Here is a 17510-nt window from a genome sequence, read left to right as displayed (position 1 = left end):
ATGGTGAGGAGATTGCTCAAATATATTCTGATGTGTTCACAGGATTTGGAACACATCATTATAGGCAGCCCAATGAGCCCATGGTTATGGGAGAGGTACCCATCACAGCCTGGGAGAAGGTTGGAGTCAACTTGTTTCACTGCAATGGTAAGGACTGTTTGTTGACTATCGACTACTTGTCAAATTACCCTGAAATTCCACTCTTGTCCAGCACAACAGCAAATATGGTAATTTTGCACTTTTTGCATGGGATTCCCCTAGTGGTGGTTTCTGAGAATGCACCTGATATTGCACCTGGGTTTAAGGTGTTTGCAGAGCATTATGAGTTCAGACATAACCTCTAGTCTGCTATATCCTAAAAGTAATGGAAAGGCTGAAAAGGGTGTTTAAATCATGAAGACTGTTAAAAAGGCAGCACACAGTGGGACTGATCCATACTTGGCTTTGTCTTAAAGAGCAGCGCCCTTGGAATGTGGCCGGTCACCTGCTGAAGTCTTAAAAATGGGACGCAAGTTGCGTTCCAGGTTGCCTACCTGAATGACTGCCCTTTATGCTGTGAAGGCAAGACAAAAATTATACAGCTGAAGGCAAGACAAAATGATACTATGACAAAACTGCTAGAGTTATCATTATCGTTATCGTTGCAGCTCAGGATGTGGTTCGAATTCGGGGTCCAGATTCATGGGATAGAAAGGGACAGAGTATGACAGAAGGTACTGGGACAGAAGCTTCGGACACAGTGCCTCAGACCCTGCGCAGGTCTGAGAGGGCCAGCAGGCCTCCAGAAAAGATTGAATATTCAGTGGTGATGTTTAATGGACCAAACACTGACTCATTGAGTTGTTGGGTTTTGTTTTGATATGTTCATGATTGACTATTTGAAAACAGAGATGAATTGATATTTGTGAATTGACATTGCTTGTTGATGAAATGTGTACATTTGTATAAAAAATAATATATATATATAAAAAAAGGAAGATGTATTGATGGGGTTCTGAGTGATGGTTTACGACACTCTTTTATGACACCTGTGGTAAATGTGTGGCAAAGGCGGAATACCATTAAAACTCATTAACTATGATCGATGGTGTTAGTTGTCCTTGCTCTCTATAACAAAGTAATTTACAAAGAATAAAAATCAAACTATTTAAAATTAGGCCTATATAGAGGCTTCAGAAATCATTCATAGGCAATTGTTTATGGTATAAAAGGGTCACAAAAAGGCATGTGCCACTGTCATATTTGTCAAATCACCAGAAGGACATTTTATATCATTCATATGACTTTGCTTAGGCCTTATTCATGATTTGTGAAAGACATAGCATATGTAGTGCTTATGAAGACTATATGAATGCTCTATAAACCCTTTATAAATCGTTGTTTGTTTAAAATGACAGGAGGCCCTACATTTGATACTACAAATAAGGTATGTCCAAAAAAACTATTTAAAACATAAAAATCAATAGTGTCTGGACCAGAATGAGAATTACTCAGCATGTGTTCTAAGTAACTTTTACCTAAAGGACCAAACCTACCGTAATTAGAATTTAATAAATAAATGCACATATAAATAGATCAAATGTTTCCCCACATAATTAAATAGATGAAAAAGGAAATAAAAAAATACTGACTACAATTAATAAATTCTCTACATATCTGTATGTATCTATGCATTATGTAATTATTCAAACAAGTTAATTTTCTTAATTTATATACTCATGAATTTTCTTCCTCCAATATGATGAGGGGGTGTCAATCAAAAGTCTGTGGGTGGTATCTAGCACACCATTGGTTGATCAATATCACAGCATGTTGCTCGACTGATTTGTCACCACCTATGTGAAATTAGCCACAATAGCCATTAGCAACAATAGTAGAAATAGTAGTCCTGCATTGAAACTGACGTAAACAGTTACAAATAGTGGAATCTTTACATATTTGAACTGTATAATGCTTAACAAGTTGGAACTGTTGTTATATAAATTCAACAAAAGACAATTTGTTAATTTGACCAACAAAATAAATTCTTAGTTGAAATCACACTGTGGATGGATGTATTAGACTTCAGAATTGCATTGGGGGCATACTGTACAGCCTTGCCTATGGATCTTAGGTCAATTAAATGTTCATAACTGTGAAGAGTTAACACAAATATTAGTGTCGTAGCTCTTATTGCAGAACTTAACCCTCTATGGCATGAATTTTTATTTTTTGTGGGAGAAATATATATTTCACCCAATTTTTTTGTTAATACATCCATCATAACATTTGTCACTCCCCCAACCAGATACTGGTTTGTTGCCTCAAGGCAAACAATGTGCTACGAGGGAACTGAAACACCAAGGTTTTCTAGAGTACATATGATAAGTGGAATAAGGAAAACAAGCAAAATATGCATTAGAAAAAGTTTTATTTTGACAAAACATCAACCACAAATAGTTCCAACCAATCACAATTAGAAGCTTTAAAGTCAAAACAGCAAACAATCAAATAAACAAACTATTACTAATTACAACTAACACCTCATGTATAAATGTTTCTCACATTTCATTTCAACATATAAACCAACATCCAAATTACTGTGTTTGTGTGTGTGTGTGTGGTTAGCCTGTGTGTTTCTATGTTTATATGTGTGAGTTTCAGTGTGTCTGAACGTGTGTGGTTTGTTGTTTGAATCAGTGTTTCTCTTTTTGACAAAGCAAACTCCGATTTCCTATTCTGTGTAGAACCTCAGGAAGCAGTTGCTGGTGGATGTGAAACAGAGGTGGACATTTCCGGCACTTGGCTTTTGGTGTACCTGTGCACCCTGGTACCTTGCAACTCCTCTTTTCTTCAGCCATAATCATCCAATGGGCTGTGGCATCCAGGTGCACATCAGGGACTGGCATTGGAGCAGCGGGTCCTTTTCTCCTCATACCAGCAATTGTGGAACTGGGACGACCTTTCTTGTGCTCCAGACTCTTTCCACTTTTGCATAGGCCTTCAGCGATGTATGACTTGAAGGTAAACATTTGTTCCTTCTTTCTCATGCCAGTGCCTTCACAATCTCTTCGGTAGAGCAGCCAGGTGGTCACAATGATCCTATCCAGGAAGTGGAACAACAGCTGGTGGTGTCACTTCTTTGATCTGATTTTGTTCCGGTATAGTGCAATCAGTAAGTCAAGCAGATCCACCCCACCCATATACAGCAGGGCAGGGGACTTTGGTGATCATCTTTCGCTTGCGATCCCACCTGTCAACCTGACTGGGTGGGCTCCAGTGTAATCACTCAGAAGGGTCACTGAGCGGTTATCGTACCACTTCACAATGTGGAAAGTGGTTTCTTCAACCATGGCCATCTTCTGTTGAAAAGATCCACGTGCTGCTCTCTTCAGCTCAGCATCGTACATCAAGTTGAGGCCTGGTAGTCTGTTGCCACGAACAGTACCAGTGCAGTGAATTCCCTGCTGAGCCAGTGTGAACACAAGAGGAACACTCGTAAACCAGTTGTTGAAGAAGAGGTTGTAGTTCTCTTGCTTGGGTATAGGCTGGGCCAGGCAGAGTACAACGTTGCCACTTGCTCCCACATCTGTTAGCTCAGGGGGTTGTACAACTCTCCCTGTGTAGTTTTCTAAGTTGTGCGGGACACCATCAGAGCCAGCCAAGACGAGTATCTTGTAGCCCCATTTCTTTGGTTTTGATGGCAGGTATTGCTTCAATCTATTTCTTCCCTTGAATGGGGCCATTTGCTCATCAACAGCCAGCTTCTCACCCATTGGGATTGATGTCAGTTGAGGTTAGATGAGTGACCAGTGGTTGGATCTTGTGGAGTGGATCCTCATTTTCCTCCTGTCTCTCTTCATTGTTACTGAAGAGCAGGGATTTTTTGATGGCCTCCCATCTATTCAGTATCATGGTGTCAGCTACTTTGGACACTCGGCAGGATATGTTCCAAAACATGCGGGTGCCTGGTAAACCACTCCTGGCCACTCTTGGCCAACGTCTCTGAAGCAAGAACCAACTAGCCTTTGCTAAGCCCATCTCCCGGCTAGCCGAAGAGGTCTATCAGCCACTCATTGGGCTACAATACCTATTTTGCCAATTGGCCTGGATCCCCGCCGACCCATCACGACTGGACAACTGACATAATTCGCCCGAGGGGGTTTTTCAACTGGCTTCTCCATCGCGATGTCCCCTGAATGCCCATCTGCTAGCCTGCTAGCCGTGGCCCGCTAGCTGTCTAGAGCATATCGGACTGTTAGCTTAAGAGGCCCATCAGACAAATTCTTTGGCCACCATCCCTATTTTCCCAATTGGCCTGGACCCTTTTACCACACGGAGCCCTGCTGATCCACGGCAACTGGTCTGCCGACGTAACAGCACGAGGGGGCTACAACTGACTTCTTCCGTCGCGACGTCCCTCTAAGGCCCTTCAGCTAGCTTGCTATCCCCGGCCCGCTAGCTGCCTGAATCGCCTGGTCTCCGGCCCGCCTGAGCCACTCACTGGACCCCTATGATCACTCGGCTATGCATGCCTCTCCCTAATGTCAATATGCCTTGTCCATTGCTGTTTTGGTTAGTAACTATTGCCTTATTTCACTGTAGAGCATCTAGCCCTGCTCAATACGCCTTAGTTAACCCTTTAGTTCCACATCCCACACATGCGGTGACCTCACCTCAGTCGCACACTCCATGTGCAAACTCCCAGCAATTAAATGGGTATTTAACAACGTTTCGGCATCACTGTGCCTTCCTCAGGGTAATGTCATGAATACTTGAACCAGGTTATGTAGACACACAGTGCAATTAGTGTAACCATTGACAGTAGTGAGGGGTGTGTCATAATGATTAACTTCTTAAGGTATAAGGGGCAGCATTTTCACTTCTGGATAAATAGCGTGCCCAATTTCAACTTCATGCTACTCGTGCCAAGAATATAAGATATGCATATTATTAGTGATTTGGATAGAAAACACTCTGAAGTTTCTAAATCTGTTTGAATCATGTCTGTGAGTATAATAGAACTTACGTAGCAGGCAAAACCCAGAGGACTAACCATTCAGAATTATTTATTTAGAAGTTGCTGTCTGTTAAATGGGTTCTCATGGGGAGACGATATATCTTAGGCACTTGTTTGCAGTTCCTACCGCTTCCACTGGATGTCACCAGTCTTTGGAATTCGGTTGAGGTTATTCCTTTGTGCAATGAAGAAGTACGGCCATCCTGGAAAAAGGGTAACGCTGTTGAGAGTTGGCCAAGACTTGAAAAGTAGCGTTAGTTTCCTCTCGTCCTCTATTGAAAACAGAAACACAGTGCACCTGGCAACCTTGGTTAGCGAGTACTGTGCCCGGCCCGCCACAGGAGTCGCTGGTGCGCGATGAGACAAGGATATCCCTACCGGCCAACCCCTCCCTAACCCGGACGACGAGTCTCTGGTGGCACAGCTGGTGCTGCAGTACAGTGCCCTTAACCACTGCGACACGTCTGGTTAGCAGATATCACTGAATTTGTTCTGGAAATGTGTCATTCTAATGCCCTTAACCACTGCGACACGTCTGGTTAGCAGATATCACTGAATTTGTTCTGGAAATGTGTCATTCTAATGCAGGTAACTTTTGAAATATTTTCTAGAGACTTTGCGCAAAGTGGAACCTGTTTTTTTCTGGATCAAACGCGCCAAATAAATTGACATTTTGGATATATATGGACAGAATTAATCAAACAAAAGGACCATTTGTGATGTTTATGGGACATATTGGCGTGCCAACAAAAGAAGCTCGTCAAAGGTAAGGCATGTTTTATATTTTATTTCTGCGTTTTGTGTAGCGCCTGCAGGGTTGAAATATGCTACTCTTTGTTTACTGCTGTGCTATCATCAAATAATAGCTTCTTATGCTTTTGGCGAAAAGCTTTTTTGAAATCTGACATGTTGGCTGGATTCACAACGAGTGTAGCTTTAATTTGCTATCTTGCATGTGTGATTTGATGAAAGTTTGAATTTTATAGTATTTTATATGAATCTTGCGCTCTGCATTTTCCCTGGCATTTGGCCAAGTGGGACATTTGTGTTCCCTTATCCCAGAGAGGTTAAGTTAGTTAAAATTGAATTAGTGAAAAAAATACTATATGGCATATTAAATATATTACGCTATTGTTATCATTTGGCATCAACTCAACTCGCCATGTTTGGAGGAGGAGGAATGCTGCCTATGACCCCAAGAACACCATCCCCACCGTCAAACATGGAGGTGGAAACATTATGCTTTGGGGGTGTTTTTCTGCTTAGGGGACATGACAACTTCACCACATCAAAGGGATGATGGACGGGGCCATGTACCGTCAAATCTTGGGTGAGAACCTCCTTCCCTCAGCCAGGGCATTGAAATGGGTTGTGGATGGGTATTTCAGCATGACAATGACCCAAAACACACGGCCAAGGCAACAAAGGAGTGGCTCAAGAAGAAGCACATTAAAGTCCTGGAGTGGCCTAGCCAGTCTCGAGACCTTAATCCCATAGAAAATCTGTGGAGGGAGCTGAAGTTTCGAGTTGCCAAACATCAGCCTCGAAACCTTAATGACTTGGAGAAGATCTGCAAAGAGGAGTGTGACAAAATCCCTCCTGAAATGTGTGCAAACCTGGTGGCCAACTACAAGAAACGTCTGACCTCTGTATTTCCCCCATTAAAATGCAAATCAATTTATAACATTTTTTACATGCGTTTTTCTGGATGTTTTTGTTGTTATTCTTTAAAAAAATGTTTACCCCCTTTTCTCCCCAATTTCGTGGTATCCAATTGTTAGCAGTTACTATCTTGTCTCATCGCTACAACTCCCGTACGGGCTCGGGAGAGACGAAGGTCGAAAGCCATGCGTCCTCCGAAACACAACCCAGCCAAGCCAAACTGCTTCTTAACACAGTGCGCATCCAACCCGGAAGCCAGCCGCACCAATGTGTCGGAGGAAACATTGTGCACCTGGCGACCTGGTTAGCGTGCACTGCGCCCAGCCCGCCACAGGAGTCGCTAGTGCGCGATGAGACAAGGATATCCCTACCGGCCAAACCCGGACGACGCTAGGCCAATTGTGCATCGCCCCATGGACCTCCCGGTCGTGGCCGGCTGCGACAGAGTCTGGTGGCGAACCCAGAGTCTCTGGTGGCACAGCTAGCACTGCGATGCAGTGCCCTAGACCACTGCGCCACCCGGGAGGCCCTTTTTTGTTGTTATTCTGTCTCTCACTGTTCAAATAAACCTACCATTAAAATTATAGACTGATCATTTCTTTGTCGGTGGGCAAATGTACAAAATCAGCAGGGGAACAAATACTTTTTTCCCTCACTGTAAGTGTATGTAAACCTCCGACTTCAACTGTATATCCTACCAATGGGACATTAAAAACTGTAACATCTTATGTTTCCCTGAGTCGTGGCTGAACGACAACATTAATAACATACAGCTGGCAGGTTATACACTAATCGGCAGGATAGAACAGCAGCCTCTGGTAGGACACAGGGCGGGAGCCTATGCATATTTGTAAACAACAGCTGGTGCACAATATCTAAGGAAGTCTCAAGGTTTTGCTCGCCCGCCTGAGGTGGAGTATCTCATGATAAGCTGTACACCACACTATCTACCCGAGAGAGTTTCTGTATTTTTCGTAGCTGTCTACATACCACCACAGACCGATGCTGGCACTAAAACAACACTCGATGACCTGTATACTGCTCTAAGCAAACAGGAAAACGCTCATCCAGAGGTGGAGCTCCTAGTGGCCGGGGACTTTAATGCAGGGAAACTTAAAATCAGTTTTACCTAATTTTTATCAGCATGTTAAATGTGCAACCAGAGGGAGAAAAAAACTCTAGACCACCTTTACTACACACACAGAGATGCATACAAAGCTCTCCCTCGCCCTCCATTTGGCAAATCTGACCATAAGTCTATCCTCCTGATTCCTGTTAACAACCAAAAAGTAAAGCAGGAAGCACCAGTGACTCGGTCTCTAAAAACAAGTAGTCAGATGAAGCAGATGCTAACCTACGTGATTGTTTTTCACTCATGTCTGAGTGTGTAGCACAGACGGGAACATGTTCCGGAATTCTTCCGATGGCATTAAGGACACCACATCAGTCACTGGCTTCATCAGTAAGTGATACTAAACACCTCACTCTGCAACTGGCTCCGCCCCCAGGTGGTAAGGGTAGGTAACAACACATCTGCCACACTGATCCTCAACACGGGGCCCCTCAGGGGTGCATGCTCAGTCCCCTCCTGTACTCCCTGTTCACTCATGACTGCACGGCCAGGCACGACTCCAACACCATCATTAACACCTCTCCCTCAACCTGATCAAGACAAAGGAATTGATTGTGGACTACTGGAAAAGGAGGACCGAGCACAACAGCCGGTGCACGATATCTAAGGAAGTCTCAACTTGAAGCTCTCAAGTGGAGCAGGTTGAGAGCTTCAAGTTCCTTGGCGTCCACATCACCAACAAACTAACATGGTCCAAGCACACCAAGACAGTCGTGAAGAGGGCACGACAAAACCTATTCCTCCTCAGGAGACAGAAAAGATTTGGCATGGGTCCTCAGATCCTCAAAAGGTTCTACAGCTGCACCATCGAGAGCATCCTGACTGCTTGCATCACTGCCTGGTATGGCAACTGCTCGGCCTCCAACCGCAAGGCACTACAGTACATCACTGGGGCTTCCTGCCAACCAGGACCTCTATACCAGGCGGTTTCAGAGGAAGGCCCTAAAAATTGTCAAAGACTCCAGCCACCCTAGTCATAGACTGTTCTCTCTGCTACCGCACAGCAAGCGATACCGGAGCGCCAAGTCTTCATCCAAGAGGCTTTTAAACAGCTTCTACCCCCAAGCCATAAGACTACTGAACATCTAATTAAATGGCTACCCAGACTATTTGCATTGCCCCCCCCTTCTACGTTGCTGCTACTCTCTGTTATTATCTATGCATAGTCACTTTAATAACTCTAAATGCATGTACATATTACCTCAACACTAGTGCCCCCACACTTCGACTCTGTACCGGCACCCCCTGTATATAGCCCCACTACTGTTATTTATTTCTGCTCTTTAATTATTTGTTATTCTTATCTTTTTTTGAGGGGAGGGGCTATTTTCTTAAAACTGCATTGTTGGTTTAGGGCTAGTAAGTAAGCATTTCACTGTTCTATTCGACGCATGTGACAAATACAATTTGATTTGATTTGCTGTGATACACCAGCAATTTCTGCCTTCAATCATTCGAGATGGCTAGACTCAGAATAGGCCTACTGTAATGCCATGTCAGATATGTGGGGTTATTGCACCTAGCTGCACTTTTTTTGCTTAAACTTTTTTTTTTTTAAAACACTTTGTGGACTAAATGTGTCATTACACTGTGCATGTTGTAAAAAAAATATGTTTTCTTCATATTTCTATTTCTCATTTTAGCCATTTAGCAGACGCCCTTATCCAGAGCGATATACAGTAGTGAGTGCATACATTTTCATACTATTTTGTACTGGTGTCCCGTGGGATAAGTGTTTAGCACCATCCATGTTGCGGTGATACTTAAACCCTTACCTGTACCTGGTTTTAACATGTATCCTTTGTCCTGCACATTGTGTTTAAGCCCACATTTTTAGACAGGTGTACATTATTAAAAGATGCATTGTGATCTGACTGTGATCAGATCATATAGGTATAAATGGACAAGATCAGGACGAAAGACACATGTTAGAGGCAAGGTATACAGGGCCTTAATACATTTTTGTCACAATGTTTTGTGATGTGTTCTAATGTGGCTTTGCTTAGTGGCTCAAACATCCTGCAATAAATGTTGTTAAATTGGTAATAATAATGTTTTGCTTAAACTTAAAAAAAGTACTTAGTGGACGAAATGTGTCATTACACTGTGCATGTTGATGTGTTATAATGTGGCTCTACTTCGTGGCTCCAAAAAAACATTCTTATGTGTTTTACGGATGACGTAATCCAAAAGTAACTGAAAATAATCTGATTACATTACTGAGTAAAAAATTGCCTTCACTCAGTAACAGCCTGCTTACTGCCTGATTGTTAGCAGCAGCAGACCACAGTGAAAATATATACGCAATGGCGGCCGTGGTGCAATTTAGAAGTAGCCGAAAAACCAGCAACCCACTAGGATCGCCTGTGACAATTTTCAAAGCAGACCAATTTCACTGAAAACCGAGGTCATGGCAACCTTGTGTAAGTGTGATTTCTCCCCTTCTCAGCTATCTACAGCTTCCTGGTTTCCACCAATCAGAATGCACAAATGCACATTTGGACAGATCCCTCACACTCCAGGTCAGAGTGGCTATCGTTTTCGGCAGATAAACACGCAAGTTGTCTGTGTGATGAGTGTTTACTGGAGGAAACGGTGGAGCATGTGTTGATATCAATGTGGATAGGGGAGTGCTCCTTCTGCTGTTTCCTGAAGTACGTGGTCACCTCCTTCGTTTTGTTGACGTTAAGGGAGAGGTTATTTTCCTGCCACCACCAGGGACCTCACCTCCTCCCTGTAGGCTGTCTTGTCATTGTTGGTAATCAGGTCTACTATTGTTGTGTCATCTGCGTGGCCACGCAGTCATGGGTGAACAAGGAGTACAGGAGGGGGCTGAGCACGCACCCTTGTGGGGCCCCAATGTTGAGGATCAGCGTAGTGGAGGTATTGTTTCCTACCTTCACCACCTGGGGGCAGCTTGTCTGGAAGTCCAGGACCCAGTTGTACATGGTGAGGTTCAGACCCAGGGCCTCTAGCTTAATGATGAGTTTGGAGGGTACTATTGTGTGGAAGGCTGAGCTGTGGTCAATGAACAGCATTCTTACATAGGTATTCCTCTTGTCCAGATGGGATAGGACAGTGTGCAGTGCGATGGCATCGTCTGCGGATATATTGGGGCGATATGCAAATTGAAGTGGGTGTCGGTGGAGGCGATATGATCCTTAACTCGCCTCTCAAAGCACTTCATGATGACAGAAGTGAGTGCTACGGGGCGATAGCCATAGTTACCTTTGCTTTCTTGGGTACAGGAACAATGGTTGATATCTTGAAGGAAGTGGGGACAGCAGACTGGGATAGGGAGAGATTGAATATGTCTGTAAACACTCCAGCCAGCTGGTCTGCGTATTCTCTGAGGACGCGGCTAGGGATGCCGTCTGGGCTGGCAGCCTTGCGAGGGTTAACACGCTTAAAATGTCTTACTCACGTCGGCCACAGAGAACAAGAGCCCACAGTCCTTGGGAGCGGGCCGTGTCGGTGGCACTGTGTTTAACCTCAAAGCGAGCGAATGTGTTTAGCTTGCCCGGGAGCAAGATGTCGGTGTCCGCGACGTGGCTGGTTTTCCCTTTGTAATCTGTGATTATCTGTAGATCCTGACACATATGTCTCGTGTCTGAGCCGTTATACTATCACTCCACTTTATCTCTGTGCTGACATTAGCCTGTTTGATTGACTTACGGAGGGAATAACTACACTGTTGGTATTCAACCATATTCCCAGTCACCTTGCCATGGTTAAATGTGGTGGTTTGCACTTTCAGTTTTGCACAAATTATGCCATCTATCTACAGTTTGTGGTTTGGGTAGGTTGTAATAGTAACAGTGGGAACAACATCCCCTATACACTTCCTGATCAACTCAGTCACCGTGTCTGTGTATACGTCAATGTTATTCTCAGAGGCAACCCAGAACATATCCGGAACATATCCCAGTCCGCGTGATCAAAACAATCTTTTAGCATGGATTCCAAATTGGTCACACCAGCGTTGAATAGACCTTAGCACGGGTACTTTTTGTTTGAGTTTCTGCCTATAGGATGGAAGGAGCAGAATGGAGTCGTAGTCTGATTTGCCGAAGGGAGGGCCTTGTTGCCATCTCGGAAGGGGGAGTAACAATGGCCCAGAGTTTTTGAAGCTGAATACTACAGGCAATGTGTTGATAGAACTTCGGTAGCGTTTTTCTCAAATTTGCTTTGTTAAAATCCCCAGCTACAATGTGGTTTCCAGTTTGCACAAAGTCCAGCGTAATTCCTTGATGCCCGTCGTGGTATCGGCTTGAGGAATATACACAGCTGTGACTATAACCGAAGAGAATTCTCATAGGAGATAATACGGTTGGCATTTGATTGTGAAGTATTCTAGGTCGGGTGAACAAAAGGACTTGAGTTCCTGTTTATGATATCATAATCACACCATGAGTAGTTAATCATGAAACATACACCCTCTGCCATTCTTCTTCCCGGAGAGTTCTTTATTCCTGTCTGTGCGATGTACTGAGAACCCAGCTGGCTGTATGGACGGGGACAGTATATCCGGAGAGAGCCATGACTCCGTGAAACAGAGTAGGTTTCAGTCCCTGATGTCTATCTGGAAGGAGATCCGCCCCTGAGCTCGTCTACTTTATTGTCCAGGGACTGAACATTAGTGAGAATACTTTATCTCTGCGTTTTCATGGTTTGTGCTACTCTTAAACCATGGCGAGAGATTCTAGATGTTTAGCGCATGCGCAATAAGATTTATGACTGTGGCACCAGACATATCAGATCAGATATCCACCAGTCCTGAGAGAGAGGGATATAAAATATTGCCTGTAATTAGTTCTCTCTCTCTCTCACTGCTGTAAATGTGTATGCTGTTATTTGAAAATCCTTGTATAGATGCTATGCCATTCATTCCTGTGTAGATATTCCTATTGCATCTTGTATATTTGTTCTTACCTGAAAGATTTCTGTGTGTTTGAAATCTAAATGAAATTGTATTGGTCATATCCACGTGTTTAGCAGATGTTATTGCGGGTGTAGCGAAATGCTTGTGTTTCTAGCGCCAACAGTGCAGTAATATCTAAAAATGTCCCAACATATACCCAATACATACAAATCTAAGTAAGGAATGGAATTAAGAATATATAAATATATGGTCGCGCAATGTCAGAGCGGCATAGACTATAGTATAGTAGTATACTATAGTGTGTGGTGGTGATGAAAATAAGTCCTGGACTAAGAAGCATCTGTACTGTTCTTCCCGGACAGTCTATAGCGAGTCAGAACCAATTATATCACATTAAGTATTAGCGGGTGAAGGCATTCACAGCCGAACGCTCAAACGGCTCTAGCTAGGCATTTTTACAACAGGTAAGGCTGTACCAGTGGAGGCTCCTCATAGGAGGAAGGGGCCATACTCCTCAGTGAATTTCAGAAAAATCTAAATAGTGAAACAAAAAAAGGTATCCTTTTTAGATAAAACTATACTAAATATATTCACTTCACCAAATAATTGATTAAAATACCCACTTTGGCACTAAAGGTCTACAGCAACCTCAACAGCACTCTGTTGGTGTACCCGGAGGACAGCTTGCTTCCATCCTCCTCTGGGTACATTGACTTCAATACAAAACCTATGAGGCTCATGGTTCTCACCCCCTTCCATAGACTTACACAGTAATTATGACAATTTACAGAGGACATCCTCCAACCTATCAGAGCTCTTGCTGCATGAAACAACATATTGTCCACCTAATCAAAGGATCATAGAAAGAATCTAGAACTGAAACCACAAGCTACAGCTAGCTAGCACTGCATAAAATGTGGTGAGTAGTTGACTCCAAGAAAGAGACAATAGTTGAAGGAGTAGCAAGTGTAGCAAGAGGGAGAGAGCTATAGTTAGTTTTTTCCCCTTCACTTACTTAGCTAGCGAATGCCGCTAGCTAGTTTAGCCTACTCAAACATCCGCCTCAAACAGAGAGGGGTGCTATGCTAGCTAGCTGGCTATGGCTACCCAACACTGGAACGCCTCCAAGTCAAGGTAAGCTTGTATTTTTTTTTTTGCCACTGGGGCACTGTACTGCATGATTGTAGCGGGTTTACTAGCCCGTTAGTTCTAGTAGCTATGTTGACTATGATGTCAACTAATTTTGTGACAAGGATGTAGGCTGTGTGTAGAGGTTATGATATGCGGTTTGGCTTGGCAAGGTCTTTACAGCGAGCAAAGTGATGATGCTGTTTGTATGTGGTATGTGGCTGCTATGAAAGTGAACTGTGTTTGCGCGTGATCATGGGTGTATTTCTTCTGTCGATTCTGTTGAAAAACTTCTTAAAAATGGAAGCAAAATGAAAGGAGATAAACATACCTGAATTTGTCCAATACAAACTATCATTTGCAACTGTTGGACTCATGATTACACCCTATACTGTTTTGCTAGCACAGACTGGAATATGTTCCGGGGTTCATCAAATGGCATTGCGGAGTATACCACCTCAGTCATCGGCTTCATCAATAAGTGCATTGATGACGTCGTCCCCACGTGACCGTACGTACATATCCCAACCAGAAGCCATGGATTACAGGCAACATACGCATAGAGCTAAAGGCTAGAGCTGCCGCTTTCAAGAAGTGGAACACTAATCCGGACGCTTATAAGAAATCCCGGTCTGCCCTCAGACGAACCATCAAACAAGCAAAGCGCCTACACAGGATTAAGATTGAATCCTACTACACGCTCATCAGAGGTGGCAGGGCTTGAAACTATTAAAGGACTACAAGTACAACATGAACCTGCACCTCCAGAGCTGGAGCAACCATCTGGGTCCTTGACTCCAAAATTAGAGCAATCCCTTGAGCCTCAATCTGAAACACTGGAGCAACCACTTTCTTCCTCCACTCCAGAAAAAGTGAAAAGGGTATCAAAACATTACAAGAAAAAACGAGAACTCAAGAAGAAAATTCTCCAATTGGAAATGCAACTAAAATAATCACAACTGAAAAGCAACAAATTACGAAAGGGCATGCAAAGGTCAAATAAATTCAAATGCAATCCAAGTGAAAAGTATGAGGGAAAAAGAAAATGTATTTAGTGAGGAAAACACAGGTTATTTCATTTCTCAGTATATATGAAAATAGTCACCTTCTCTCAGGGAAGAAAGACACTGTCACGCAAAAGGTGGTTCAGAGGCACATGCTCATGAAATCTCTAAAAGAACTCCATGCAGAGTACAATTCAGAGGTGGATGGGACAATTTCGCTGTCATACAGACCGTTTTTACGACTGCGGCCATTTTACATTACAGAGCCGAAGAAAAAAGATTTGCTAAAAGAAAAATACAATTGCTGCTACTATTAATAGTTCATAGGATCATCATTGTTATTGCTGAAGAAATCAGATTTAACCAATATTTGTGGGCCGTAGTGATATGTCATTCAGGGTAACAAATATTGTCATACAGTATAACACCAGTATTTTATTGTATTTTAATATAACTTTGTTTTGTTGACTCAGAGACAAAAACAAATCTCAAAGGATGAAGTGAAATATATTTTCATAGATTTTAGCATTTTATTCAGTGTAAGGCAGGAAGTTTTGTAAATAAACCTTCAACAAATGTTGAGATGTAGCTGTGACACATCAAAAATGTGGTATAGGTGACACCCCAATGAACATAAAAAAGCATTTTAGGTAATTGGAATTGCAGTTTTATTTTTTTGCTACTTTGAAAGTTTCTTCAAGTGCGGTCGCAAAATCCATCAAGCACTATGATGAAACTGGCTCTCATGAGGACCGCCACAGGAAAGGAAGACCCAGAGTTACCTCTGCTGCAGAGGATACCTTTATTAGAGTTAACTGCACCTCAGATTGCAGCCTAAATAAACGCTGCAGAGTTCAAGTAACAGACACATCTCAACATCAACTTTTCAGAGGAGACTGCATGAATCAGGTCTTCGTGGTCAAATTGCTGCAAAGAAACCACTACTAAAGGACACCAATAATAAGAAGAGACTTGCTTGGGCCAAGAAACACGAGCAATGGACATTAGACCAGTGGAAATCTGTCCTTCGGTCTGATTAGTCCAAATGTGAGATTTTTGGTTGAGAGAATGCCAAGAGTGTGCAAAGCTGTCATGAAGGCAAAGGGAACTTTGAAGAATCTCAAATATAAAATATATTTTGATTTGTTTAACACTGTTTTGGTTACTGGGTCAAAGAAGTATAAGGTTTTCAAAGTTCTTGAAATTTTCCGCATTAACTGGCCTTCATGTCTTAAAATAATGATGGACTGTCATTTCTCTTTGCTTATTTGAGCTGTTCTTGCCATAATATGGACTTGGTATTTTACCAAATAGGCCATCTTCTGTATACCCACCCCTACATTGTCACAACACAACTGATTGGCTCAAACGCATTAAGAAGGAAAGAAACCCTCACCCCTGACTGGCCCAGGGCCTCTAGCCTAGTATCATGCAATATATAACAATAATATCATGACTTACTGACAGAGTGCTCCAAGTTCCTGCTGGTAGCAAGCCTCAACTTGGATGCAGCAAAATGTCCAGCCTTGTAGTATGGTTGCATCCATCTCCACCAGGCTCAAAGAAATCAGATGACAAACCTGCAGAGGTTAACAAGAAAATGAAATGGCTTTAGGATGTATGTATCAGTATGTAAATTTCACATTCCTGTCTGTAAATAACAATAGATCTAAGTAAAAGTATGCATGCCATTGTGTTGATAACAACTATGACAAATTACAGTACATGGCATACCTGTGAATTTATAACTTGCTAAAATATTATGTATTTTATGACGCCATGTCTCATCTCACAAACAATTGCTAAACCAAACAGTAAATTCCACTATTGTGGCTAATCCGTATTGTGGCTAGCTTCACATAGGTGATTTATTCCATCATGACAACATGCTCCTCCTTACTTGACTGCACTTTAGTTCATTATCTAGCTAGCTAGCGAAGTGTAAAACTGAGGTAGATTACCATGCTTTTATGGACAACTGGACATTCCTCTCGCCCATCCCGGTAGACTCCTTCTTGCCTTCTCTCGTCTATTGGTCTTCTTCTAGGTTGAAAACTATACGACTGTAGTCCGGTGCCTTATTGTCAAAGGCAACCCACGTGTCACACAGACCTGGTACAGTGATCCAAAACTGTTCACCTGTTTCTACGTCAAGCAAGGGAAATGTGCCGTGAGTTTTTATTGTGCACGTGCAGCAAAGCAACAAAATGTTAATTAATTATATATTATTGTGAAACATGACCAAAAAGCTTTTGACACTTTGTCATACCGAACGCAGCCCAGGCAAATGCAATCGATCAACGCGCTGTGGAATTGATCAACCAATGGTGTGTTAGACACCACCCACATACCTTTGCTTGACACCCCCTCATTATCATTATTGGAGGAAGAAATACACAAATCGGGAGATTATATATATGAATAAAATAAAAGTGGGATTAATTATTTAAATATTAATATATTTGTATGCAATCATTCATCCGGCTATGCATTTATGTATACATTTATATGGATGTATTAATGTATGTATCTATTTGTGTGAATTTATTAATGCATTTAATTCTAATTACGGCAGTTCTGGTCCTCCATAATCTAGGTGTACTGTACAATGTAACAAAATGGGTTAGCTAGCTACAATGTGTCGTGATCGTCTGTGTGGCTCTGTCGTGTAGTCGGCATTGGTTTTCGACATTTCTCTTCCAA

At 42.6% G+C, this 17510-nt stretch overlaps 1 protein-coding gene across 2 annotated transcripts in view; it reads right to left on the bottom strand.

Annotated features, from left to right (window-relative positions):
* LOC110491881 overlaps positions 1–17123 on the bottom strand; it is a 51503-nt gene extending 34380 nt beyond the window's left edge. Inside the window, exons 1-2 of one of the 2 annotated variants that reach the window (XR_005036514.1) lie at positions 16769–17107; positions 16269–16387 (exon numbers count right to left, since the gene is read on the bottom strand). The gene's annotated coding sequence lies outside the window, so the exon portion shown is untranslated. Of the gene's footprint in view, positions 1–16268; positions 16388–16768 lie in introns of both variants that reach the window. The other variant, XM_021565701.2, reaches the window with a different exon arrangement.
* Positions 17124–17510: the final 387 nt, after the last annotated feature.

Source organism: Oncorhynchus mykiss, chromosome 16 (genome assembly GCF_013265735.2).
Source record: "Oncorhynchus mykiss isolate Arlee chromosome 16, USDA_OmykA_1.1, whole genome shotgun sequence".
Classification (NCBI taxonomy): Eukaryota; Metazoa; Chordata; class Actinopteri; order Salmoniformes; family Salmonidae; genus Oncorhynchus; species Oncorhynchus mykiss.
This window is presented reverse-complemented; position numbering and strand designations above follow the sequence as displayed.